Source organism: Lissotriton helveticus, chromosome 2_1 (genome assembly GCF_964261635.1).
Source record: "Lissotriton helveticus chromosome 2_1, aLisHel1.1, whole genome shotgun sequence".
Taxonomy (NCBI): domain Eukaryota; kingdom Metazoa; phylum Chordata; class Amphibia; order Caudata; family Salamandridae; genus Lissotriton; species Lissotriton helveticus.
In genome coordinates, this window is record NC_136059.1 from 809,456,377 (window position 1) to 809,484,048 (window position 27,672).

Sequence of the window (27,672 nt, forward strand, 5' to 3'; positions counted from 1 at the left end):
TACGCAATCCTCTGGCCAAGCAACAGTCCACACACACTTCCAGCCAAGCGCTAGTCCACACACACTGCGAGCTAAGTGCAAATCCACACACACCGCCAGCAAAATGCAGGTTCACACACAGCCAGCCAAATGCCAGCATACACAGTCCGTCAGCTGAATTCCAGTTGATACACATGCAGAAACTTTTGCTAGAGTCTAGTGGTTTTCTGTCCCCCTCTGAGGCAGATGAGCCTAAAAATATCACTGAGAGAAATGGCCAAAATGTGTGAACAAAAAAACAATAGGAGCAACCCTTGCCTGAGGGACCATTTACTGACATGCCCATAAAATATCCCTGGAGCCTAGTGGACTTTTGAAGATCTGGGGCGTTTGCCTACAACTTCTTCCCGGGAGGAAGAAAGACAATGGTTATTTTTTGGGGGAAGGCATTGGCATGCCCATGCTGGGAAGCCCCTACCCCTAACATCCAAACAAAAAAGTCCCTAGTGCCCAGTGGGCTCTCTGCCCTTCTCGGGGTGTAGATCAGGTCTATTGACCCCATATGTCCCCCCAGGGGAGCAGAAAGATGGTGTCCATTTTGTTTTTGAGTAGGGTGGGGGCATTAGCATGTCTATTCTGGGCAGCTCCCACCCCTACTCTGGCTAAAGAAAATACTCCCTGGTGCTTAGTGGACTTTCTGCCCACTGAGGGGGCGAAAAGACCTGGCTATTTTTTCTTGGGTGGCGGGTGCATTGGCATGCCCATTCTGGCCAGCCGCACCCCTAAATTTACATAAAAATGTAATGCCTGGTTCCTAGTGGGCTTTCTGCCCCCCTTGGAGGGGGGCATATAGTAGGCTATTGCCTCCATCTGCCCCCCCCAGGGCGTACAGAAAGACTGTGCCTATCTCTGGCAGGCATGGGGGCATTACAATACACATTCAGGGCAGCCCCAACCCCAAAATTTACATTAAAAAGAATCCCTGATTCCTAGTGGGCTTCCTGCCTCCCCCGGGGGGCCAGAAAGACTAAATAAGCAAAAGATAGTTAGGGGAGCAGAGCCCCTTGCCCAAGAGGCCACTCTCCTCTCCCTGGTGTCTAGTGGTGGATCCCTGTTTTCAGATCTCCCTCCTGAGGCGAGCCCCAGGCAGGGATCCACTAAGGAAGAGTATCCTCGGAATGGGGATATTCTCCCATTTCCAATGATACCTCTCCCCTGTGTTTTGGTCCCCGGGATCTGAGATACCTCAACAATCACCGAATCAGTGAAACTGAAATGGGCAGATCAGCTCTTTTCAGATTCACTGCCAATGTAATGACGTCAGCACACCATGCACAAGATTGTCATTACTTTGTAAAACCAAAATGTATCGGGATGATGGGGAAGCTCTTCCAAAGCTCAAGAGGCTGAAAAACTAAAAAGGAAATCCCTCTGCTGTTTACAGCTGAGGGATATCTGGCTGGTGTGCAGAGGATGTAACAGTTACATCCTTGGCACATCAAAGCCACAGCCGAAGACGTAAGCATTACAACCTCGGCATACAAGGGGTTAAGGGAGCAGCAGGGAGGGTTTAAGGCAGGGTTAGGAATGGGTTTAGGGAAAAAAAGTAAGACCATAGCTATTCACAAACTGCCCTTTTATAGTTCCTGCAGCCAAAAAGGAACCAAAACAGCTGTGAATGTACTTCACCTATCAGTTGGAGTAAGTTCAGCCCCACAGATGGCCAACCACGAGTGCTGCAACGCAACACCCTCCTTAGAAAATAATGACATTAATGTAATTATTTCAACATCTAAATTAATTTCATTTAATGTTTTAAAAAAGTATATAGACATACATATTTAATTTAAAAGATTTTATTAACCTTTTTTACATTTAAAAATTAATGTGACATTATTATTAATACAATAATTAAGTTACTTAAATTTAATGTGATTTATTCCTTTTTAAAAATTTTAATACATAGGAAAAATATTTCTTTACAAAAGGTGGCAGTTTTTTTAAATGTAATCTCCAGAAAAATACTGTCTTTTAATTTATGTATTCTACATAATTAAATGTTTAATTTTAAATTAGGTTATTAACGGTGTAACTTTTTTAATACTGTTCTGCATTTAAAATAAATACATACAATTAATCAGACTCAAAATGTAAATATTTTTAAAAAGTGTAATGACCATTTACACTTCTCCCTATTCTTTGCCATAGGTAGATTTCCACCCCTACTGTGGAGTATCTGCCAAGTGTGAGAAACACCAAATACGGTCATAAAGGCACTACTAGTAGTAACGTTTTGGTCGAATATGATGTTTTTAGTATCACCACTCTCAATTTAAGAGGGTTGAAACATGTCAGTCTGCTTTAGTGAGTAATGTTTCACTTGAAAATCATGAACAGCCAAAAGTTGTAAAGATATTCAAAATGCAAGCGTAAATTTACTGGTAGTAAATCTACATATTAAGATTTCCCTCTGTGAATTGGCCCCAGTGCATCACTGACGTCCAGAAGATTGAGGTCAATCATTGATTGTGATAACCACAGGAATAGTTTCTGGTAAATGATTTTTTGCAGAGTTCAGTTTTATGCTATTCCTGAATTTCAAGGAAACTTGAAAACTCTGGGGCATTAGCAACAAAAATATTGAAATATACTCTAGTGTTTATTCCTAAGGTTTTTGGTAGAAAGGATTGCTGACTGAAAACTAAAATAAAAATCTATATCCATCTCCATTTGATATATAACTGTGTACTTTAGAAATATGTTCATACCTTCAATATGACATTCATCTTTACCATGACACAGCCTACCAAGAAATTACATAGACACCTGACATAATTCCAATATGGTGACCTACTAACTTAACTTAAGCATCAAATGAGCGCAGAACACTTTTACAGTCTATATAATGCTGACAATTATTTACAATTATTTACAGACTTACAAGACAAGACATGAGAGTTTTCATAATAGTAATACGTCACCCCGATATGGACATTTCACTCTTTTTTCCACATAGCTGACTTGATCTCACTCTTGTACACTCTTTCCTCAACAGGAATCAAATTTATGAAGCCTACATTGATAACAATCACAAGTATTTGATGTATTTTTTTTGTAGTTTGGTTCTGGAGATTCTATCAATAACTGAGTTAATTTCAATTAAACAGATAAAATGAAGTTCTGTTTGTTAATTGTAACCACTCACAACGTGTTATAGGTAAATTAGTTTAACATTAAAATGTCTCATTATATCAAGCATTTTATTGAGTGATCTCAACAAAATAGGTTTATTGTTATTCAATATATGCCTATATGTATGTATATAGTATTTCTATAGCTCAAATCTAGCCAAAAGGTTTGGCTGTACATACTCAAAGACAAGCATAAAGTCAGCGAGTGGAGGAGAGGAAGCGGGGTTGTGGATGATTCAGACATTATAATGTAATGTTTTTTAAAGAGGTGATTCTTCAACTATTTTCAAAATGGGAGTAGTGTTGGGGTGGTCTTGATGGATGTGGGGATGTTATTCCTGATCCTGGGTGTGTAAATGGAAATGCCTGCTGTCTAGCTTTTTTTCTTCTTCACTTTTTAGACTGGAGCCTGAGGATGTCCTTACTGTGTGTGTCTGAGATCCACCAGAAATGGAGAACCTTTCTGCAAGATAAGTGGGCGTGCCAATTGTGATAGCTGTGGAAATGATGTAGCTGGTTTTGAAGATGTATGGACTGACAAGGGGAGCCACTGGAGTTCCATCAGGATGGGGGTGACATAATCATGTTTCTTCAAGCCCTGGATGAGACGTGCTGCAGAATGTAGGATGCATCTAAGAACTGCGAGTGTGGAGTCTGGAAGGTCATGGAGTAGGGAGTAGCCCACCGGGTACCTCCAGTATGTGCCAGGGAGCTGCGTTGCAGAGAGGTACTCAGAGGCCACGCCCCTTTTTACACATCTCTACAACTCAGCTCTGTGGCGCTTACTGGAGGTACCTGGTGGGCTAGTTGGACCCCAGGGACCCTTAGGCTTCAAGGGGACTTAATCCCCCAACTTAAAACACGCCACGTGGTGCGTTTGCACAGTCTTGGAGGGGGTCGGGGCCTGAGGTGACATGTGTGCAAACACGCCCTGTGGCCCGTTTTAAGTTGGGGAATTAAGTCCCCTCTGACTCCTGAGAGTCCCTGGGGGCCAACTAGCCCACCAGGTACCTCCAGATGCGCCTCTGTGCTGCGTTGCAGAGAGGTGGCCCAGGCCACGCCCCTTTTTACACCTCTCTGCAGTGCAGCTCTATGGCACTTACTGGAGGTACCTGGTGGGCTAGTTGGACCCCAGGGCCCCTCAAGATTCAAAGGGACTTAATCCCCTAACTTGAAATAAGCCACGGGCGTGTTTACACAGTGGTGAAGGGAAGGGGCAGAACCTGAGACGACGTGTGCAAACATGCCTTGTGGCGTATTTTAAGTTGGGGAATTAATTGTCCTTCAATCCTGAGGGCCCCTGGGGGCCAACTAGCCCACCAGGTACCTCTAGTAAGCGCCACAGGTCTGCGTCGGCCCAGGCCATGCCCCTTTTTAGGTTTCGACTTGGCGAAAAGCTGCGCAAGCAGCGTTTCGCGCAAGGCGAAATCTTTTGAGAACAGATAGTTGGCCTAATCCCGCCCCTCTCTTCCATTGGCTAGCTCCATAAATGGAGGCTAGCCATTGGAAGAGAGATCTGTCCGTCATTCACGGAGCAGATTCGTGGGTGTTCCCGAGAATTTTTCGCTTTCTGCTCACGTCATGAAGACGTGTCCACTGTGGGCGTGTACTTTTTTTTTTCTTTTCATGGCTGTTTTCCCTAATTTCTTCGATCGTCTTGGTCCCGCATGGTTGTATCCCGCTGTCCGTCCCCCCTCCCGCTGTCCGTGTCTTTGTTCGCCCCCCCCCCTCTTGACTCCCGCGTCGGGCCTCGTGCTTCCTTTTCCTCGCTGGCTGTGGACGAGGCATCATGAAGGCATCGGGGAACGTAAGGGCGCTTTTATTTTGATGGTGTTGCGCATGCTAAGGGTCGAGTAGTGTGTCTTTGAGTGTGGACCAACTTTTATGTTGACCGGAGTGTTCTCTCAGATGCCGGGGAGGGAAGGTGTCAGACCACGGTGTGTGCACGGGCGTGAAGTTTGCAGCATGGCGGCGCACCATGAGCGGGCCAAGTGTGGTAGCGTCTCTGATCAGCTACTGGCCTTGTATGTCGTGTGGCCTGCACTACGAAATACTACTGCACTGGCTGCTGAAATACAAAATACATTTTTACCGTTAAGATTTTATTTATTTACTCTTAATGTTATGTACTCTTTACTAGAGATTGGCGAAGCAAGAAAGTGATGCTGTGACCCATGCTAGAGAAAATTTGTATAGCGCTACATATACCCGGCGGTGTCTAGGCACTTAATCAGCTTGCTTATTGTAGTGGATGTATGGTGAGCCATGTCTATGCTTGGGCTTGCATTGTCCATCCCTAATCATACCCCCGCTGTCCGTTCCCGCCCCCCCGACCGCTGTCCGTTCCCGCCCCCCCGAGGATATTGCACAAGGTCAAGCAGTAGCGATCCCCTGAGGCGGCTTGTGTCTTAGTGCAGTCTCCTTAGTCCAGCGCCTTGAAGTCATTGTGAAAGGACAAACAGTATCGATCCTCTTAAGAGAGTGTTTCCCTCTCCCGTCCCAATGCTGTAGCGCCCTGAGGTCACTGTGCAAGGAGAAGCAGTAGGGATTCTCTGAGGCGGCTTGTGTCTTAGTAATGCCTCTAATGCTTCAATGCCTTGAGCATTGCCAGGACAAGCAGTATTGATCCTCTAAGATGGCTTGCTGTCCTGTCTTCCCCCACCCCCCCCACCCGCTGTCCGTGTGCCCGATACCCCCTCCCGCTGTCCGTGTGCCCGTTCCCGCCCCCCCTCCCGCTGTCCATTCCCGCCCCGAGGATATTGCACAAGGTCAAGCAGTACCGATCCCCTGAGGCGGCTTGTGTCTTAGTGCAGTCTCCTTAGTCCAGCACCTTGAGGTCATTGTGAAAGGAGTGTTTCCCTCTCCCGTCCCAATGCTGTAGCGCCCTGAGGTCACTGTGCAAGGAGATGCAGTAGCGATTCTCTGAGGCGGCTTGTGTCTTAGGAATGCCTCTAATGCTTCAATGCCTTGAGCATTGCCAGGACAAGCAGCAGTGATCCTCTAAGACGGCTTGTGATTTAGTACAATCTCCCCGCTCCAGCGCCTTGAAGACAATGTGCAAGAACAACCAGTTCCGACCCTATCAAGAATATTGTGCCTGACCGCTGCAGCCATGCTGTAGCGCCTGGAGGTCACTGTGCAAGGACAAGCAGTAGCAATCATCTTGAAATGCTTGCATGCCGCTGCTGTCACCGTGCTACAGCGCCGCGAGGTCTCCCTGCAAGAACAAGCAGTAGAGATCATGTCAGGGGGCGTGTGTGTTAGTGCTACCTTTCACCCTCCAGCGCCTGGAGGTCACGGTGGAAGGACAAGAGGTAGACACAGTTTTAGGAGTCGTGTGGTGCTGCTGTCTCCTTTGCTCCGGTCCTGTCACCCGTACCCCCGCGCCTGGGGGTCACCGTGCGAGGACGAGCAGTAGAAATCCCCACAAAACGATTGTACCTGAGTGCTGACTCCCTTGATCCAGTTTCTTGCGGAAACTGTGCGAAGAGACGCACTAGCGTCCGACTCGGGAGGTTTGTGCCTCAGTGCAGTCTCCTTGCTCCAGCGCCTTGAGGTCACTGTAAACAACAAGCAGTGTCGATCCTCCCAGGAGGCTTGTGTCTGAGCGCTGTGTGCTGTGCTTCAGCGCATTGAGGACACTGCAAGGACACGCAATATCGATCCTTTCAAGAGCTTGTGTCTACGAGCAGTTCCCATGCTCCAGCGCCTTGAGAACACTCTCAGAGGACAGACACGAGCGATTCTCTCAAGTGTCTGGTGTCTGAATGCTGTTTCCCGTGCGACAGAGTCCAGCGCCTTGAGGACACTGCGCAAGGACAAACAAACAGCATTGATCCTTTCAAGAACTTGTGTCTGCGAGCGGGCTGCCTTGCTCCAGCGACCTCAGAACACCCTCTGAGGACAAGCACGAGCGGTCCTCTCTAGAGGCTGGTGTCTCGTTCCATCTTCTTGTCCAGCGTCTTGAGGTTCGTGCGAAAGGGACAGTCACTAGCAATCCTTGCAGGAGGCTTGATACTGATCTAATCCTCGCTCCAGCGCCTTGAGATTACAGTGCAAGGACAAACACTAGCGATGCTCTCAGTTGAGTGTACATCGGTGTATCTCCTTGCCTCAGCTCCTTGTGCACAAGCAGTAACTATTCTCTGAAGATACTTGCATCCGAGAGTTGTCTCCCTTGCTTGCCCCAGCGCAGCGTGTGGGGGGGGCTCTGTGTGGGTGTGTGAGGGGGGCTCTGTGTGGGTGTGTGTGTGGGGGGCTCTGTGGGTGTGTGTGAGGGGCTCTGTGTGTGTGTGGGGGGGCTCTGTGTGTGGGGGCTCTCTGTGGGTGTGTGTGTGTGGCATTTGCGAGAGATTAAGCTATTGGCATTGTAAATGACAATGCCATTTATTTATCTGTTTTCCAAACCAACACATAAATAAAAATGTTGTCATTTACTATGCAAATAGCTCTAACTTTTGCAAAGGCGAAACCCTTGCATTGTAAATGCTTGTTACACCTCTCTGCAACACAGCTCTGTGGCATTTGCTGGAGGTACCTGGTGGGCTAGCTGGACCCCAGGGACCATCAGGATTCAAGTTAAATTAGTACCCCAACTTACAACGTGCCAAGGTGCGCATTTGCACAGTGGTGGAGAAAGGGGGCATGGCCTTTTTTTTTTTTTTTTTTTTTTTTATTATATTTATTATGAAAAAGCACAGCACAATGTATACGCAGTCACTTGCCTACAACCCATCCCGGGCCGGCAACAGGTCTCCATGCGACAACAAGTACAAATACCATGACACATTAACACCATAGAGTCCAGTGTGAAAGTTCGTTGGAGGTCTGCCGGGGACGGGCCTCCTCCGTGGGCTCGGACCATCTGCAAAGTAGTGTGCAATTCAAATAAATTGGCAAAGCAAACAGTTTTATATTTCCCCCCCCCCCCCCAACCAACCCCAACCCTCTGAACGCCCCCCTCCACTCAACTGGTCCCTCATTCGTGCTCCCCGAGTCGCCTGTGGCCGTCTCTATCACCTGTGGTAGCTAGTGCGGCCTGCCGCCCTCCCCCTGCCCGGAATGCCGCCCCCCTGTTCTCACTGCTAGTAGGATGGAGAATCCCCCCCATTACAGTACATTAGTCATGCGGAGGAGCACCCTAGTCATGTGTATCCGATGGCTCTGGCACGTCACTCCCTCTGTCTCCCCCCTCCCCCTCCCCCGAGACTTCCCCGTCCAGCCTGGAGGACAAGTAGGTCTGGTACAGCCCCCAGTAGTTCTTGGGGCGACCCCCGGGCGGTAGGAGCTCACTGTATGTGTCCGACTGCGTATTGCAGTATTTCATGTCGCTAACCCATCGCTTGAGCGTAGGTAATGGCCCCCTCATCCAGCATAATGCGACCACCCTCTTCGCTAGGAGCAGTCCCACGCTCACCAGTTTCCGAACCGCGACTGGGATCGATTTTGTGTACCCCAGTAGAGCAAGGGCTGGGTCCATAGCTAGGTCCAATTCCACTATGGCGCTCAATTCAGCGAACACGCTGGCCCAATACCTCTGGACTCCCGGGCAGCCCCAGGCCATGTGCAGGAAGTCCGCAACCCGAGCCCGGCACCTCTCGCAGTGTGGGGTGTCACGGAGACCGAACCTATGGAGCCTCTCCGGCGTGTGGTATACCCTTTGTAAGAACTTAAAGTGGATCAACCGGTGCCTCCCGTTCAGGGAAAGGCGCCTGGTGGCCGCACAGCAGTAGGCCCACATGCTGTCATCGACGTGTGTATCCAAGTCAGTCTGCCAGGCCAGTCTCGCCCTCGTGTAGAGCAGGGCCGTGTGCTCGTGCCCTATCCTGTATAATCTAGTAATGAGCTTCTTTGGTGAGACGGCGTCAATGATATACACCAGTTCCGGGACCGCAGGGGGTTCCTCCATATCGGGGCCCAGCAGCTCCAGCAGGGCGCTACGGACCCGATGGTACTGAAAGCGTTGGAGCAGTGTGGGGCTCTCCCTCCGATGTGAGATCTGTGCCCACGTCTTCACCTGTCCATGCTCGAATAGGTCCCCCAAAGTAAGAGCACCCAATGCGTGAAGGGCCCTATGGACTCCCGGTTCCGCCAAGGTTGGTAGCCAGAGCGCCCATTGTAGAGGCATGTTGGGAGCGTACATTAGTACTTTATTTTGCCTCTGCAGAATAGAATGCCATGCATGGTTGGTAGACAGGAGGGAGTCTAGTACGCCAACTCTGCGGTCTTGCGGGCCACAAATGGTAGCAGGAAGCGGAGTAGGGTCCGCAAACAGCCGCTCCAGTATCACGTGCGGAACATCACGGCTGCCATGTATCCAGGTGTGGAGGTGGGAGGCCTGCGCTATCCTGTAGTAGCGTTCCAGGTCCGGGGCAGCTAAGCCCCCCTGCTCATACGGTAATTGCAGTACCTTCCACTGCACCCTAGGTTGTTTCCCGGCCCACGCTAGTCGCACCAAGAGTTTGTTCAGGGTTGCAAAGAAGGCTTTCGAGAGCACAATCGGGAGATTATTGAACAGGAACAGAAACCTTGGGAGAATGACCATTTTCATTAAGGCGATCCTCCCCATCAGGGATAACGGGAGTTTAATCCAGAGCTCCACGTCATCCGCTAGTTTGCTGTAAGCAACCCCGTAGTTTTCCCTCAGCATAACTTCAGGGTCCGTGTGGAGCATGATGCCTAGATACCTTATCGGTTCAGTGGACCATTGGAGCGGGTAGTCCATCTCGAAGGGGACCGTGACTGGGGTTAGTGGGAAGGCAACTGATTTCGCCCAGTTAACCTTCAGTCCGGAGAGCGCGCCGAACCTCACCACTTCCCTCAGCACCGACGCGAGGTTATTGGCCGGGTCCCTGACATAAAGCAGGGTGTCATCCGCATATGTGGAAATGCCCATTTTGTAGGTGGGGTAGTTGATGGCTTCATACGAGTGGTATTCCCGAATCGCACACGCCAGTGGCTCTGCCACAAGGGCGTAGAGTAGCGGGGAAAGGGGGCATCCCTGTCTTGTGCCCCTGGTGATGGAGATCGGCTCCGAGACTGCATCCCCCAATCTAACTCTGGCCGTGGGCTCGTGATAGAGGGCGCCCAGCAGTTGGAGGAAAAGTCCTCCTAGCCCCAACTTTTGCAGCACCTTGCGCATGAAGGGCCACTCCACAGAGTCAAAGGCCTTCTCCATGTCAAGAAAGACTGCAATGGCCTTAGTGTCTTGCCTAGTATGCTGCATGGCTCCCATGACCGTACGGATATTGTAAGTGAGATTCCTGGCCGGGATAAACCCAGCCTGCTCCGGGGCTACCAACCCCGGCGCCACTAGTGCCAGCCTGGTAGCCAGCACCTTTGCATAGAGCTTAGCGTCAACATTAAGAAGGGACAGTGGGCGGTACGAGCCTGGCTGGTCGCTGGGCTTACCAGGTTTGAGTATGGTGACAATCAGTGCCTCGCGCATGGAGTGCGGCATAGCGCCGTTCTCGCAGATTTCGGCAAAGAGGGTGGAGAGGTGGGGTAGCAACTTATCCTTATACGCCTTGTAAAAGGCCACCGTCAGACCATCTATCCCGGGGGCGCTATCCGCTCTCATGGTAGCCAGTGCATCAGATATCTCCTCACGTTGTACGGGGGACATCAGAAATTCCCTCTGCCAATTCTCAAGGAATGGCATCCTGATATAGTCGAGGTAGTTGTCAATTTGGTCCTCGACCCCGGAGATTTTAGTGGTGTAGAGCTCCTCATAGAATCTCCTGAATTCCGCCAGAATGTGTGTCTCCTCCGTGAGCGTCTCCCCCCCTGAGGTACGCATTTCCGCGATGACCTGTTTGCGCCTAGTGCCTTTCATAATCCTGGCAAGCAGTGCCCCCGGGCGGTCCCCTTCGCCATACGCGCGCGCAGTCGCGTATTTCCCTAAATGTCGCACTTCTCTGTCAGCTTCCTCGTGGAACTCACTCAAAAGGTCTTGCAGGGTCTCATCACCAGGCAGGGTCGGGTCAAGCAGCTGGCGGCGTTCGTAGTCCGCTATCTGCCCCTCCAGATATTTCAGCCTGTTTCTAATTGCCTTTAGCACCCCTGAGTGTTTCGCCATGACCACCCCCCGCACGTACACCTTAAATGACTCCCAAACCGTCCCAAAGCTGTCCACTGATCCCAGATTGGTGTCGAAGAAGGTGTCTATGTCCTCCCCCAGGTCAGCCCTGAAAGCCTCATCCAGCAGCGAGTAGGGTGGAAATCGCCACGTAAATGGCGGGATTCTCTGCTGGGGAGTACGCAACGCCAACAGCACCGGTGAGTGGTCCGACAGAGTGCGGGGAAGCACACTGCAGCCCCTGACCATAGTGAGCAGGTAGTGTGAAGCCAGCCAGTAGTCAATCCTGGTATGGATATTGTGGTAAGCTGAGTAATGCGTGTACCCCCCCTTAGCGCTATTCCTATCCCTCCACACATCTACCAGACCCAGTCTCAGCATTTCTGCCTGCATGCACTGCGCAGCCGCCGCCGGGCGCCTGGCAGGGCCCGCAGACCTATCCAGCTCAGGGCTAAAGGTGAAATTGAAGTCCCCACCACAGATCATAGTACCAGCGGCCCATTCAGTACAATGGTCCGCAACCGTTGTATAAAATTCAGGGGAGTCATAGTTCGGGCCATAGACATTCATGACCAGCAGGTTAAGTCCCTTGCCCGTGCACTTGCTTAACAAAAACCTCCCCTCCGGGTCCGCCTTTACCAGGGCGAGGGATAGCTTGGACTTCGGATTGACCCAGGTGAGGACCCCTCTGGCATGGGTGGTGAAGCCTGCGTAAGTGGAGTGACCCTGGATCCCCCTGTGCATTAGCATCTTACTGGTGTTGGGCAGATGCGTTTCCTGCAGCAGCGCTAGGTCTATGTGGTGTCTCTGTAGATAGTGTAGCACCTTACGGAGTTTCCGATAATCATTCAAACCCCTCACATTCCAGGTAAGAGCCCTGAGGGACTCGGTATCGCTCAGTGTGTCTGCCAGTGGTGTGTCAGCCATTAACAATGGAGGAGTACAACAACTGTAGTGCCGCGACAAGGACCCCCCCGCACCAGTGACAGCAGCCGCCCACCCATCCTATAGTACAAAACATTGTAGAGCACATGTCGGACCTTACCCCAAACATCCCAAACTTCCCCGAACTCAGAACCCCCATCGCCCCCCACCGCCCACAGTCAACCAACCCCAACCTGGTATGACCGAAATCCCTACATTCACCCCCCCCACCCATCTTCAAACTTCCCCAAGCAGTCTCAAGTAGAGCCGCAAGCACTATGAGCGCCAGGGCAGAGGTAGCACGCTCAATGTCTCAATCGACCAACGTCCGGTCGTCGCTTCTGCGCAATGTCTTTTGGCCGCCCCTACGCCAGCGCCCCCTTTTGCCAGTGCGGCTTTTAAGTAACAAGAGCAATATCGTACCCGCCTTACCGCCCCCCCCCCCCCAGACCCCATCGAACCCTCCCTGTCGTGGGCCGTTATCAACACCACCCCCGGGCAGGCTAGTTGAGTCATAGAGAGTGCCGCCCATTACCTAAACCCGTGTGGCCCGTACAGATCTCACCCGTGGTACCATGTCCAGATGTCCGCTCACTGCAGTGGAGAGCCCAGATTGGGCATCCCCCGGGCCAAGAGTCTGTGGCCATGGCAAGTCCTCAAGTGGCCAGGTCCTCAGGAGAGACCACTGCGCCCCTCCATCACACTAGTCCTGCTCATCCATATCCTCGTTGTCAGCGCCCTCCTCCGGAGGCGCCGTCCGGCTCTCCTTATGCTCCTTAATCCACTGCTTCAGGGATTTTTGCAGCTCCTTCGGGTCGGTGAAGAAATGTGAGTGGCCCTGCCTGTTGATGCGCAGCCGTGCCGGATACAACATGGCATAGTCCAGGCCCAGGTCTCTGAGCTGCTGCTTATAGGGGACGAATCTCCGTCTCTCCTCCTGTACCTTGGCGGTGAAGTCAGGGTATAGCGAAATGTTCATTCCCTCGTACTGCAACTCCCCCTTCTCTCGAGCAGCGCGGAGGGCAGCATCCCTGTCCCTGTAGTTGAGGAGTTTCGCTATTATCGGCCGAGGGTTCGCCCCTGGAGCGGGCCTCGGGCCCAGGGAACGGTGGGCTCGCTCCACTATGAACATGGGAGAGAAGGTGTCGTCCCCCAATAGAGTTTTAAGTAGTTTCTCGACAAATAGCTCCATTTTCCCTGTCTGGGTCGACTCCGCCACGCCCGTGACGCGTATGTTGGATCGCCTGGAGCGAGCCTCTAAGTCCTCCGACTTTTCTTGTATCACCTGTAGTAGCCTCCCAAACTGCTTGCGGTCAGCGTCCCACGTTGTCTGCGCCTCCTCCGCCTCCGTCAGCCTGCGCTCCGCCATGTCCAGCCTCTCCGCATGCTTATCCACCCTCTCCGTCATGCGATCCATTCGATACGCCAGGGCGTCAATCTTGGTGCCGATGGCCGTCATGCCATCCTGTAGGCCTTTCTCCATCGTGTTGAGCATGCCTCTGATTTCTGTGCACAGCGCGGTGTTCGTGTCCGCAGTTGCACCCGGGGACTGGGCCGCCGGTGGCTCCAGCGCCTTCTGTCTCCTCTGGTCAAACGTAAGTTTCGTTTGCGTCCTATCGCCCTTGCCCATCGTTGCTGCTGATAGGGAGGCCAGTGTTCACAGACCTTACAGTTGCAATTGTGTCCCAATGGGACAATGCGGGAGCTGACCACGTGCACAGACCGGCACCGGAGGCCACGCGGTCAGTCCACTGTCGCGTGTAGTCCTGCGTGCCCAGTAATGCCTCAGGCCAGGGTAGGCACTCGCCGCTTGCTGTCCCCCTCCGGGTGCCTCAATGTCAGGACACCCCCAGTCAGCTCGGGGGTGCAGTGCTCGAGAGAGCTAGGCTCGTGTTGAGTGGTCTCCGTCCCAAAGCCACCCGCTGCTCCGCGAGGCTCCTTCCAGGTGTTCAGGCCGTCAGGCGGGGCCCCTCCGCAGCATGCAATGGCGCCCGTGGGAGCGCCACGTGTGTGTTCCCAGCCGGGCCGTTTCGCCGCCGGCTCTCACTCGGCGCCTCCGCTCCTCTCCAGGGGTTCAGGGGTCACAGCAATGGTCCGCAGTGCAAATCGCGGAGCGCAGGATGGGCTTCAGCTCCCGCCGGCCACGCCGCCCGCACCACAGCAGGGCTTCCTCTAGCCGGGGCCGCACGTCGGGTGACGCAGCGCGGCCTCGGCGTCCAGGGCAGTGCGGGGATCCCGGCCTGGTCCGCGGCTCTTCGGTCGGCGACGGCGCCGGGGGAACCGGTGCACGCAGCCCCTCAAAAGTCACGCCAGAGGTCCGCAGGGGGTAGGGGAGGCAGCCCCGGCCGGAATTTCACAGGTTTCGCCGCTGTGGAAGGATATTGGACGGATATTAGGTAGCGCTAGCGCAGAGCTCCGCACTTAAGCGTCCACCATGAACGCCGGCTAGCTCCGCCCCAAGGGGGCATGGCCTTTGTCTACCTCTCACCAATACCTCTGCGTGGGGCTTACTGGAGGTAAAAGTTAGGCTAGGTGGCCCCTAAAGGACCCCCAGCAGTGAAGGGGACTTCTATCCCCATCCAAGAGCATGCCAGGGAGCGAGTTTGTAGATTGGTGGGCTAAGCGGGCGTGGCCTGGTACGAGTACTTACCAATGCTGTTGTGTGAGACTGACTGGAGGTAATAGTTTGGGAAGTTGGTCCCCAAGGATGTCCTTGGGGGCCAACTACCCCTCTTGTTACCTCCAGTAAGTCCCACACAGTGGGTTTGCTAAGATGTCTTCGGGGGCCATGGCCCCCTTTCTCTACCACTCTGCAAACGTACCTCGTGGCAGACTACGGGATGGGGTATGAAGTCCAATTTAGGTCTGAGGGAGTTTGGGGGCCAAGAATCCCTCCTGGTACCTAATGTAAGTCCTACGCAGCGGAATTCCTGAGCGTTGGTTGGACGCCCAGCACCCTTTCTCCACCACTCTGCAAACGCGACTAGTAGTTAAAGTAGCATATTTATGCACCTCTGACTTAGAGGTAGTTTTAACCCCCTGACCTATAATGTACTAGGGCCTTACAGAGGAGGTCATGCTAATCACAGGGGTACCCCAATGCATAGTGTTCCCTAATGTATGTAGGTGTTTTCACTGTATTCTAAGGGGTTTATTTATGAGCCCTTGCATCACTTTTGCGCTGCTGGTGCGTTACTTTTTGTGACACACCAGCAGAGTAAAAAATGCACCATGTTGCGTCATATTTACAAAGTGACACATCTAGGTAGATGCGTCACTTGTAAACCCCTGCACCACATTATACCTGCACCAGGTATAATGTATGAAGGGTGGGCATTTGGACGTAAATAAGCCTCGTAGAAGTGACGCAGTGAAATCTATGAGATTTCACAGCGTCACTTCTAGGATGCAAATGCGTCAATATCTTATGCCTGCCTCACAGCAGGCGTAAGACTGACGTAAGCACATTTGAAATGGGACTTGCTGGAGTTGAGTCACTTTTGTGACACACTCCAGCAATACGTAATTTTTGCGCCTAAAGATACGTCAGAAATACTGACGTATCTGTAACTTCTTGCGACATGATGCTTCAAACTGTAAATATGAGGAGGGAGCAATGAAAAGTGATGTATCGCTGTTTTCATGCAGCAATACGTCACTTTTCATAAATGAGGTCCTAAGTGTCTTTTAGCATTGCACTGGCTCTAGGCCTGGTTAGTCAGAGTCAGTTACCACCACCAGTACCCGTCTGAAAAAGTTGTGAAACAGGATGATTTTGCAACAAGGCCTCTTTTTGCTCCTCTGTTGGTTCTTTCTGAACATCTCTTCTACTTCCTGCACTTTTCGTCTTTCTGGACTTCTGTTGCCTCTTTCTGCATTTATCTTGCTTCTTTCTGCGCTTTTCTACCTCTTTCTTCACATGTCCTAACTTTGTAGGCATAGTTAGAAATTAGCATTTAAAAAATCTTAGAAATTCACTGAAAAAACCATAGGTTTCAGGGACCTTATAGTTAGTTCGAGATTTCACACATATATAAAACCATAGAAATTCGGCCGTTATAGTTAGTAGACCTAACTATAACTCGCGTCCCCGCAATGCACTGCTGATGACGTCACATATTACATCACTCTTGACATGCTCAGTGACATCAATGATGACATCACTGATGACAACTCAAATGACATCACTTATGACATCATCCACGTGATTATCTGATGCACCTCCTCATACCCTAATAAAACCTTTCATACACCCACTCTAAAATACAGACCACCAATATCGAAACCATAGACAGCCCAATAGCAGTTAGTACATACCTGCTCAGTGATTCAGACATCTACACACACATTTATTTATTTATCTATTTATTTATTCATTAGTTGAATTTGTTAGGTGCAACAGCTACTCAAAAAGGGTTTCCCGGTGCCGGGGCAGCCTGAGTGAAATATGTGCAGCTTGGGGAGGTTATTGTTTGAATAGCCAGGTCTTCAGGGATTTGTGGAAGCGGGTGTATACTGTTTCTGTCCAGATATCTAGGGGGAGTGAATTTCAGAGAAAGGGGCCAAGATAGGCAACAGATCTGCCACCCATCCTTGACAGTTTGAATTCGGGTACAGAAAAGTTTTCCTGGGTAGATGACCGGAGGTGTCGGGTAGGCACATAGGGGCTGACCAGGGATTGTAGGTACTGTGGGGCCGTGCCGGTTTGAATTATGAACATATAGCTCAGGGCTTTGAACTTGATACGGTTATCTACCCTGAGCCAATGTAAGTCCTCTATGTGTCTGGAAATGTGGCTAGCTCTGGGGACCCTGCAACGGAGTCTTGCCGCAGAGTTTTGTACCATCTGTAGCCTTCAAGTCACAGCCTTGTTGGACCCAAGGTATAGTATATTTCCATAGTCCAGCCTTGAGGTGACAAGAGCTTGGACCACTGTTTTCTGGGTGGATTCTGGCAGCATCCAGATGATCTTCCTGAGCCACTTCAAAATGGTGAAGCATGTGGCAGTGACCTTAACAGCCTGGTGGTGCATAGTGAGTGAATTGTCAATGGTTACGCCTAAATTAGGGACGGAGTCAGACGGCCGAGGTAGAGCTCCCATCTCACTGGGTCAGTGGAGTGGGCCCCATAAATCTTTATTTTTGCCAAGGATCAGCACCTCCGTTTTTACACCGTTAAGCTTAAGGTAGTTGGTGTGCATCCATGAGGCTATTTTTCCTAATCCAAGCTGAAGGGGAGATGAAACATCAGTATTTGCTTTGGAGAGAGAAAAAAGAATCTGGAAGTCATCAGCATAGGAAAAGAGAGACAACCCAGCCTCCTCTGCAAAGTTCGCGAAGGGTCTGACATATAAGTTAAAAAGCAAGGGGTTAAGGATGGAGCCCTGGGACACCCCATAGGGTAGGCGATGATTGTCTGAGCTGGCAGTGTCCGAGAAAATTTGGAAGGTACAATTATCTAGAAAGGAAATTAACCATTTTTGAGCCGTGCCACAGATACCGAGTGACGTCAGTGTCTTAACCAGTATTGGGTGAGATATGGTGTCAAACGCCACGCTTAGGTCTATCCATCCACTAACCTGTACAGTCACTCATACACACAGTCATTCATCCATACAGCCACTGATATATCCACTCATAAACCCATATAGACACTCACACACTGCCACTCACCCACAGAGTTACTCATGCACCTGGTCAGTCAGGCAAAGAAACTATCACACACTCATTTCCTTGCTTATACAGTCAACACACGCCACCACACTTATTTATAGAGATACTAACACATACTTACTCTCTTAGACAATCACTCATAGAAACACACACTCATCCATACAGATTCTCTTGCAATCACTCACTCTCACATATAGTCATTTATATGCTCCAACACTCACATATACTGCCTTAAAACATATGTAGTTACTCACACATGTACCACTGAGACATCCATTTACTCACCAACACACCCATACACACACTCACCCACCCATATAGGTGTTTCGATATGCACTCTTGAACCTATACACCCAGTTAAACAACCACTCACATATCTATGCTCAGTCACAACCCCCCCACCCACCCACAAAGGCACTCAGGCACCCATACAGACACTCAGACAACCAATAAATAACCCATATAGACACTCATGTAGCTACTCACCAAGCCATGCAGCCGCTTACACACTAACAGACCAATAAAGACATTCACAGAGTTTTGTCTCTAAACCATGCAAACAGTAGGAAACATTTAATCACTCACTTATACAGTCATTCACACACCTACTAAATCATCCATTTAGACACTCATACATCCACTCATACTTCAATACACCTTGGCATATATATATAAAACTTTTTTTTATACTTTATAGAAACACACATTCACTGGATGATGTTATGAGTGATGACATGAGTGATGTCATTTGAGATATCATCAGTGGTGTCATCAGTGATGTCACTGAGCATAACCTGAGTGATGTAATATGTGACGTCATCAGCAGTGCATGGCGGGGGGGTGATTTATAGTTAGGTCTACTAACTATAACAGCCGAATTTCTATTGTTTTATACAAGTGAAATCTCCAACTAAATATGACGTCCCTGAAACCTATGTTTTTTTCAGTAACTATCTATATATATATATTCACTGAAAAAAACATAGGTTTCAGCAACGTTATAGTTAGGAATTAACATTTAAAAAACCTTAGAAATTCACTGAAAAAACCATAGGTTTCACACATAAATAGTTAGCTGGACATTTCATTCATACAAAACTATTGAAATTCCCCCGTTGTAGTTAGTTCAGCTAACTATAACTCGTGCGCCCGCAATCCACAGCTGATGACGTCACATATTACATCAATCATGACATGGTCAGTGACATCACTCATGACATCACTGATGAACTAACTATAACAGGGGAATTTCAATGGTTTTGTATAAGTGAAATGTCCAGCTAACTATAACATGTGTGAAACCTATGGTTTTTTCAATGAATTTCTAAGGTTTTTTAAATGCTAATTCCTAACTATAACGTGGCTAAAACCTATGGCTTTTTCAGTGAATTTGCAAGGTTTTTTAAATGCTAATTCCTAACTATAACGTGCCTAAAACCTATGGTTTCTTCAGTGAATTTCATAGGTTTTGGATATGCCAATTTTTAAATGTCTTAATTGTTATATTTATTTTTTTGATACTGATTTACTACATTTTTTATAATAATTATTTTTAGCTATTTTATTTTTTAAATTACATTACATATTTTTAATGTAATATATTAAAATTAATTTCTATATTTTTTTGTATTTGTCTTGTGGTAAACGTAGGGTATGCGTACCTTCCTCGCACACTCCGTGAAACATAGCCGCCATTTTAGAATTAATATTTGGGTGCGCGTAGGATGAGCGCTCGGCGCATGGTGTCCTGCGCATCTATATTCGTACTATACGCGTACCCATGCATACGTCACAAATACGTTTTGACATCACGCGTCACATCGGCGCTTCCGCGTGACGTCATATACGTTTGTACGGCGCACGGTACGCGTACCCTGCGAAATTTTTCAATGTTTAAAAAGATATATCTATGTATTTAATGTAAATATATTAAGGCAAGACATTATCTGAGGTAATCATGAAAATAGTATTCATTTAGTTTTAATAAGCGTATATTACTTTTAAAAGCAATTACGCAAATCACGGGGTATATCGCGCAAACGCGCATCATAAGAGCAGCCTAAGCATACCCCATGTGACTTCATAACAAGAGATTTGATTGGTTCATACTTCCTATTCTAACTGTTGAAGGACCCCACCCATTTTAATCATTCTTCTTTGACCTTCACTGAAGAAACATCTTTTTGTGAAGCAGCTGTTTTTCGCAGATCTTCAATATGGCTGCACAGCAAGATGTAGATCTTTCAGAACACTCATCTGATGATCAATTTCTTGCAGAAGGTCCAGTCCCCAAAAGAAAAGAGGCACTCATTTGGAAGTTTTTTTCCTTTCCTGATAGAGAGAAAAAAGTGAATGTGGCAAAGGTGACATGCAAGGTGTGTTCGGCAGTGCTGTCCAGAGGCAATCCAAACAAGCACTACTCTTTTGGGACTGCCAGCATGGTTAAGCATGTTAAAACCCAACATCCCCGCAACTATGCTCGTGCTGCATGCAACAGAGCATCAAGTCCTCATCCGGACATCCGTCCAGATTTTGGAGATTTGATTATTTTGTGCAAATTTTGCAAAGAGACTCTTTGCTATGGAGAACAATCCATAGACTTAATTTGCAGGCGCAAACAAGAGCACCGTTGTGCCCACTCTTAATTTTTTTTCTGTTTATTTGTTCCAGACTGTTTTGTTTCTACAGTTCCCTTTTTTCCTCTTAAAAAAACAACAAAAAAACACAAAAAAGTTATTTTTAGAACTAACTTCACTGGTCAAAAAAAGAGCTATATTAGTATGATAGTGTGTAAAAGTTTTTTTGAATAAATGCGTAGTGCATAATTGAATGAAAGAATACATTGGTAGTATATGGTGAATGTATAAGTGCAGAACTATAAGGAGGTGCTACAGCATAACTCTATAAGGTGTTTACTTGCAGTGTACTGTAGTACTTCCAAAGCACAGGAATGTAACATATGTACATAAATATGTTACAAGTCTATGCTTCCCTCTGCACTGCTGGTGAAACTGCCTGGGTGAATTTCGTGTTTGTGTTTTGTCGCAGTGAATGGATTAGTACATGGTGCAATAGATTACTAGAAGAGTGCAAAGGGAGTGACAGTGTGTAGGTGGATAGAAGACTGCATGCATAGTACATAGTGGTTTGAAGCAGTCCATGTCCTAAGGCCTACCACACTGCATGAGTACTGGCTACTGACTGAATGATTAGAGTACTGTAAGGAGAGTGTGTGAGTGAATCTATGAGTGCTTGAGTTTTAGCACAGTGAATGGATTAGTACATACTGCTGAATGGGTCACTACAAGAGAGCAAGGGCAGTGACAGAGTGTTTGCTGGAAGTATAAAGATACAGACTAGGGAATTGAATGTTTGAAAGACAAGTGTGCAGGTGGATAGAAGACTACATGCATAGTGCATTGGGGTTTGAAGTAGTACATGTCCTAAGGCCTATTCCTCTGCATGAGTACTTAGGTACTGACTGAATGCGCAAGCAGCGTTTCGCGCAAGGCGAAATCTTTTGAGAACAGATAGTTGGCCTAATCCCGCCCCTCTCTTCCATTGGCTAGCTCCATAAATGGAGGCTAGCCATTGGAAGAGAGATCTGTCCGTCATTCACGGAGCAGATTCGTGGGTGTTCCCGAGAATTTTTCGCTTTCTGCTCACGTCATGAAGACGTGTCCACTGTGGGCGTGTACTTTTTTTTTTCTTTTCATGGCTGTTTTCCCTAATTTCTTCAATCGTCCTGGTCCCGCATGGTTGTATCCCGCTGTCCGTCCCCCCTCCCGCTGTCCGTGTCTTTGTTCGCCCCCCCCCCCTCTTGACTCCAGCGTCGGGCCTCGTGCTTCCTTTTCCTCGCTGGCTGTGTACGAGGCATCATGAAGGCATCGGGGAACGTAAGGGCGCTTTTATTTTGATGGTGTTGCGCATGCTAAGGGTCGAGTAGTGTGTCTTTGAGTGTGGACCAACTTTTATGTTGACCGGAGTGTTCTCTCAGATGCCGGGGAGGGAAGGCGTCAGACCACGGTGTGTGCACGGGCGTGAAGTTTGCAGCATGGCGGCGCACCATGAGCGGGCCAAGTGTGGTAGCATCTCTGATCAGCTACTGGCCTTGTATGTCGTGTGGCCTGCACTACGAAATACTACTGCACTGGCTGCTGAAATGCAAAATACATTTTTACCGTTAAGATTTTATTTATTTACTCTTAATGTTATGTACTCTTTACTAGAGGTTGGCGAAGCAAGAAAGTGATGCTGTGACCCATGCTAGAGAAAATTTGTATAGCGCTACATATACCCGGCGGTGTCTAGGCACTTAATCAGCTTGCTTATTGTAGTGGATGTATGGTGAGCCATGTCTATGCTTGGGCTTGCATTGTCCATCCCTAATCATACCCCCGCTGTCCGTTCCCGCCCCCCCCGACCGCTGTCCGTTCCCGCCCCCCCGAGGATATTGCACAAGGTCAAGCAGTAGCGATCCCCTGAGGCGGCTTGTGTCTTAGTGCAGTGTCCTTAGTCCAGCGCCTTGAGGTCATTGTGAAAGGACAAACAGTATCGATCCTCTTAAAAGAGTGTTTCCCTCTCCCGTCCCAATGCTGTAGCGCCCTGAGGTCACTGTGCAAGGAGAAGCAGTAGGGATTCTCTGAGGCGGCTTGTGTCTTAGTAATGCCTCTAATGCTTCAATGCCTTGAGCATTGCCAGGACAAGCAGTATTGATCCTCTAAGATGGCTTGCTGTCCTGTCTTCCCCCAACCCCCCCACCCGCTGTCCGTGTGCCCGATACCCCCTCCCGCTGTCCGTGTGCCCGTTCCCGCCCCCCCCTCCCGCTGTCCATTCCCGCCCCCGAGGATATTGCACAAGGTCAAGCAGTACCGATCCCCTGAGGCGGCTTGTGTCTTAGTGCAGTCTCCTTAGTCCAGCACCTTGAGGTCATTGTGAAAGGAGTGTTTCCCTCTCCCGTCCCAATGCTGTAGCGCCCTGAGGTCACTGTGCAAGGAGATGCAGTAGCGATTCTCTGAGGCGGCTTGTGTCTTAGGAATGCCTCTAATGCTTCAATGCCTTGAGCATTGCCAGGACAAGCAGCAGTGATCCTCTAAGACGGCTTGTGATTTAGTACAATCTCCCCGCTCCAGCGCCTTGAAGACAATGTGCAAGAACAACCAGTTCCGACCCTATCAAGAATATTGTGCCTGACCGCTGCAGCCATGCTGTAGCGCCTGGAGGTCACTGTGCAAGGACAAGCAGTAGCAATCATCTTGAAATGCTTGCATGCCGCTGCTGTCACCGTGCTACAGCGCCGCGAGGTCTCCCTGCAAGAACAAGCAGTAGAGATCATGTCAGGGGGCGTGTGTGTTAGTGCTACCTTTCACCCTCCAGCGCCTGGAGGTCACGGTGGAAGGACAAGAGGTAGACACAGTTTTAGGAGTCGTGTGGTGCTGCTGTCTCCTTTGCTCCGGTCCTGTCACCCGTACCCCCGCGCCTGGGGGTCACCGTGCGAGGACGAGCAGTAGAAATCCCCACAAAACGATTGTACCTGAGTGCTGACTCCCTTGATCCAGTTTCTTGCGGAAACTGTGCGAAGAGACGCACTAGCGTCCGACTCGGGAGGTTTGTGCCTCAGTGCAGTCTCCTTGCTCCAGCGCCTTGAGGTCACTGTAAACAACAAGCAGTGTCGATCCTCCCAGGAGGCTTGTGTCTGAGCGCTGTGTGCTGTGCTTCAGCGCATTGAGGACACTGCAAGGACACGCAATATCGATCCTTTCAAGAGCTTGTGTCTACGAGCAGTTCCCATGCTCCAGCGCCTTGAGAACACTCTCAGAGGACAGACACGAGCGATTCTCTCAAGTGTCTGGTGTCTGAATGCTGCTTCCCGTGCGACAGAGTCCAGCGCCTTGAGGACACTGCGCAAGGACAAACAAACAGCATTGATCCTTTCAAGAACTTGTGTCTGCGAGCGGGCTGCCTTGCTCCAGCGACCTCAGAACACCCTCTGAGGACAAGCACGAGCGGTCCTCTCTAGAGGCTGGTGTCTCGTTCCATCTTCTTGTCCAGCGTCTTGAGGTTCGTGCGAAAGGGACAGTCACTAGCAATCCTTGCAGGAGGCTTGATACTGATCTAATCCTCGCTCCAGCGCCTTGAGATTACAGTGCAAGGACAAACACTAGCGATGCTCTCAGTTGAGTGTACATCGGTGTATCTCTTTGCCTCAGCTCCTTGTGCACAAGCAGTAACTATTCTCTGAAGATACTTGCATCCGAGAGTTGTCTCCCTTGCTTGCCCCAGCGCAGCGTGTGGGGGGGGCTCTGTGTGGGTGTGTGAGGGGGGGCTCTGTGTGGGTGTGTGTGTGGGGGGCTCTGTGGGTGTGTGTGTGAGGGGCTCTGTGTGTGTGTGGGGGGGCTCTGTGTGTGGGGGCTCTCTGTGGGTGTGTGTGTGTGGCATTTGCGAGAGATTAAGCTATTGGCATTGTAAATGACAATGCCATTTATTTATCTGTTTTCCAAACCAACACATAAATAAAAATGTTGTCATTTACTATGCAAATAGCTCTAACTTTTGCAAAGGCGAAACCCTTGCATTGTAAATGCTTGTTACACCTCTCTGCAACACAGCTCTGTGGCATTTGCTGGAGGTACCTGGTGGGCTAGCTGGACCCCAGGGACCATCAGGATTCAAGGTAAATTAGTACCCCAACTTACAACGTGCCAAGGTGCGCATTTGCACAGTGGTGGAGAAAGGGGGCATGGCCTTTGTCTACCTCTCACCAATACCACTGCGTGGGGCTTACTGGAGGTAAAAGTTAGGCTAGGTGGCCCCTAAAGGACCCCCAGCAGTGAAGGGGACTTCTATCCCCATCCAAGAGCATGCCAGGGAGCGGGTTTGTAGATTGGTGGGCTAAGCGGGCGTGGCCTGGTACGAGTACTTACCAATGCTGTTGTGTCAGACTGACTGGAGGTAATAGTTTGGGAAGTTGGTCCCCAAGGATGTCCTTGGGGGCCAACTACCCCTCTTGTTACCTCCAGTAAGTCCCACACAGTGGGTTTGCTAAGACGTCTTCGGGGGCCATGGCCCCCTTTCTCTACCACTCTGTAAACGTACCTCGTGGCAGACTACGGGATGGGGTATGAAGTCCAATTTAGGTCTGAGGGAGTTTGGGGGCCAAGAATCCCTCCTGGTACCTAATGTAAGTCCTACGCAGCGGAATTCCTGAGCGTTGGTTGGACGCCCAGCACCCTTTCTCCACCACTCTGCAAACGCGACTAGTAGTTAAAGTAGCATATTTATGCACCTCTGACTTAGAGGTAGTTTTAACCCCCTGACCTATAATGTACTGGGGCCTTACAGAGGAGGTCATGCTAATCACAGGGGTACCCCAATGCATAGTGTTCCCTAATGTATGTAGGTGTTTTCACTGTATTCTAAGGGGTTTATTTATGAGCCCTTGCATCACTTTTGCGCTGCTGGTGCGTTACTTTTTGTGACACACCAGCAGAGTAAAAAATGCACCATGTTGCGTCATATTTACAAAGTGACACATCTAGGTAGATGCGTCACTTGTAAACCCCTGCACCACATTATACCTGCACCAGGTATAATGTATGAAGGGTGGGCATTTGGACGTAAATAAGCCTCGTAGAAGTGACGCAGTGAAATCTATGAGATTTCACAGCGTCACTTCTAGGATGCAAATGCGTCAATATCTTATGCCTGCCTCACAGCAGGCGTAAGACTGACGTAAGCACATTTGAAATGGGACTTGCTGGAGTTGAGTCACTTTTGTGACACACTCCAGCAATACGTAATTTTTGCGCCTAAAGATACGTCAGAAATACTGACGTATCTGTAACTTCTTGCGACATGATGCGTCATACTGTAAATATGAGGAGGGCGCAATGAAAAGTGATGCATCGCTGTTTTCATGCAGCAATACGTCACTTTTCATAAATGAGGTCCTAAGTGTCTTTTAGCATTGCACTGGCTCTAGGCCTGGTTAGTCAGAGTCAGTTACCACCACCAGTACCCGTCTGAAAAAGTTGTGAAACAGGATGATTTTGCAACAAGGCCTCTTTTTGCTCCTCTGTTGGTTCTTTCTGAACATCTCTTCTACTTCCTGCACTTTTCGTCTTTCTGGACTTCTGTTGCCTCTTTCTGCATTTATCTTGCTTCTTTCTGCGCTTTTCTACCTCTTTCTTCACATGTCCTAACTTTGTAGGCATAGTTAGAAATTAGCATTTAAAAAATCTTAGAAATTCACTGAAAAAACCATAGGTTTCAGGGACCTTATAGTTAGTTCGAGATTTCACACATATATAAAACCATAGAAATTCGGCCGTTATAGTTAGTAGACCTAACTATAACTCGCGTCCCCGCAATGCACTGCTGATGACGTCACATATTACATCACTCTTGACATGCTCAGTGACATCAATGATGACATCACTGATGACAACTCAAATGACATCACTTATGACATCATCCACGTGATTATCTGATGCACCTCCTCATACCCTAATAAAACCTTTCATACACCCACTCTAAAATACAGACCACCAATATCGAAACCATAGACAGCCCAATAGCAGTTAGTACATACCTGCTCAGTGATTCAGACATCTACACACACATTTATTTATTTATCTATTTATTTATTCATTAGTTGAATTTGTTAGGTGCAACAGCTACTCAAAAAGGGTTTCCCGGTGCCGGGGCAGCCTGAGTGAAATATGTGCAGCTTGGGGAGGTTATTGTTTGAATAGCCAGGTCTTCAGGGATTTGCGGAAGCGGGTGTATACTGTTTCTGTCCAGATATCTAGGGGGAGTGAATTTCAGAGAAAGGGGCCAAGATAGGCAACAGATCTGCCACCCATCCTTGACAGTTTGAATTCGGGTACAGAAAAGTTTTCCTGGGTAGATGACCGGAGGTGTCGGGAAGGCACATAGGGGCTGACCAGGGATTGTAGGTACTGTGGGGCCGTGCCGGTTTGAATTATGAACATATAGCTCAGGGCTTTGAACTTGGTACGGTTATCTACCATGAGCCAATGTAAGTCCTCTATGTGTCTGGAAATGTGGCTAGCTCTGGGGACCCTGCAACGGAGTCTTGCCGCAGAGTTTTGTACCATCTGTAGCCTTCAAGTCACAGCCTTGTTGGACCCAAGGTATAGTATATTTCCATAGTCCAGCCTTGAGGTGACAAGAGCTTGGACCACTGTTTTCTGGGTGGATTCTGGCAGCATCCAGATGATCTTCCTGAGCCACTTCAAAATGGTGAAGCATGTGGCAGTGACCTTAACAGCCTGGTGGTGCATAGTGAGTGAATTGTCAATGGTTACGCCTAAATTAGGGACGGAGTCAGACGGCCGAGGTAGAGCTCCCATCTCACTGGGTCAGTGGAGTGGGCCCCATAAATCTTTATTTTTGCCAAGGATCAGCACCTCCGTTTTTACACCGTTAAGCTTAAGGTAGTTGGTGTGCATCCATGAGGCTATTTTTCCTAATCCAAGCTGAAGGGGAGATGAAACATCAGTATTTGCTTTGGAGAGAGAAAAAAGAATCTGGAAGTCATCAGCATAGGAAAAGAGAGACAACCCAGCCTCCTCTGCAAAGTTCGCGAAGGGTCTGACATATAATTTAAAAAGCAAGGGGTTAAGGATGGAGCCCTGGGACACCCCATAGGGTAGGCGATGATTGTCTGAGCTGGCAGTGTCCGAGAAAATTTGGAAGGTACAATTATCTAGAAAGGAAATTAACCATTTTTGAGCCGTGCCACAGATACCGAGTGACGTCAGTGTCTTAACCAGTATTGGGTGAGATATGGTGTCAAACGCCACGC

At 49.0% G+C, this 27,672-nt stretch overlaps 1 long non-coding RNA gene and 1 pseudogene across 2 annotated transcripts in view; one reads left to right on the forward strand and one right to left on the reverse strand.

The window, feature by feature from the left end:
• Window positions 1-27,672, reverse strand: part of LOC144819515 (uncharacterized) — a 509,138-nt gene that overhangs the window by 200,432 nt on the left and 281,034 nt on the right. The window lies entirely within an intron of this gene.
• Window positions 13,868-27,672, forward strand: part of LOC144819116 (ubiquitin carboxyl-terminal hydrolase 22-A pseudogene) — a 96,435-nt pseudogene continuing 82,630 nt past the window's right edge.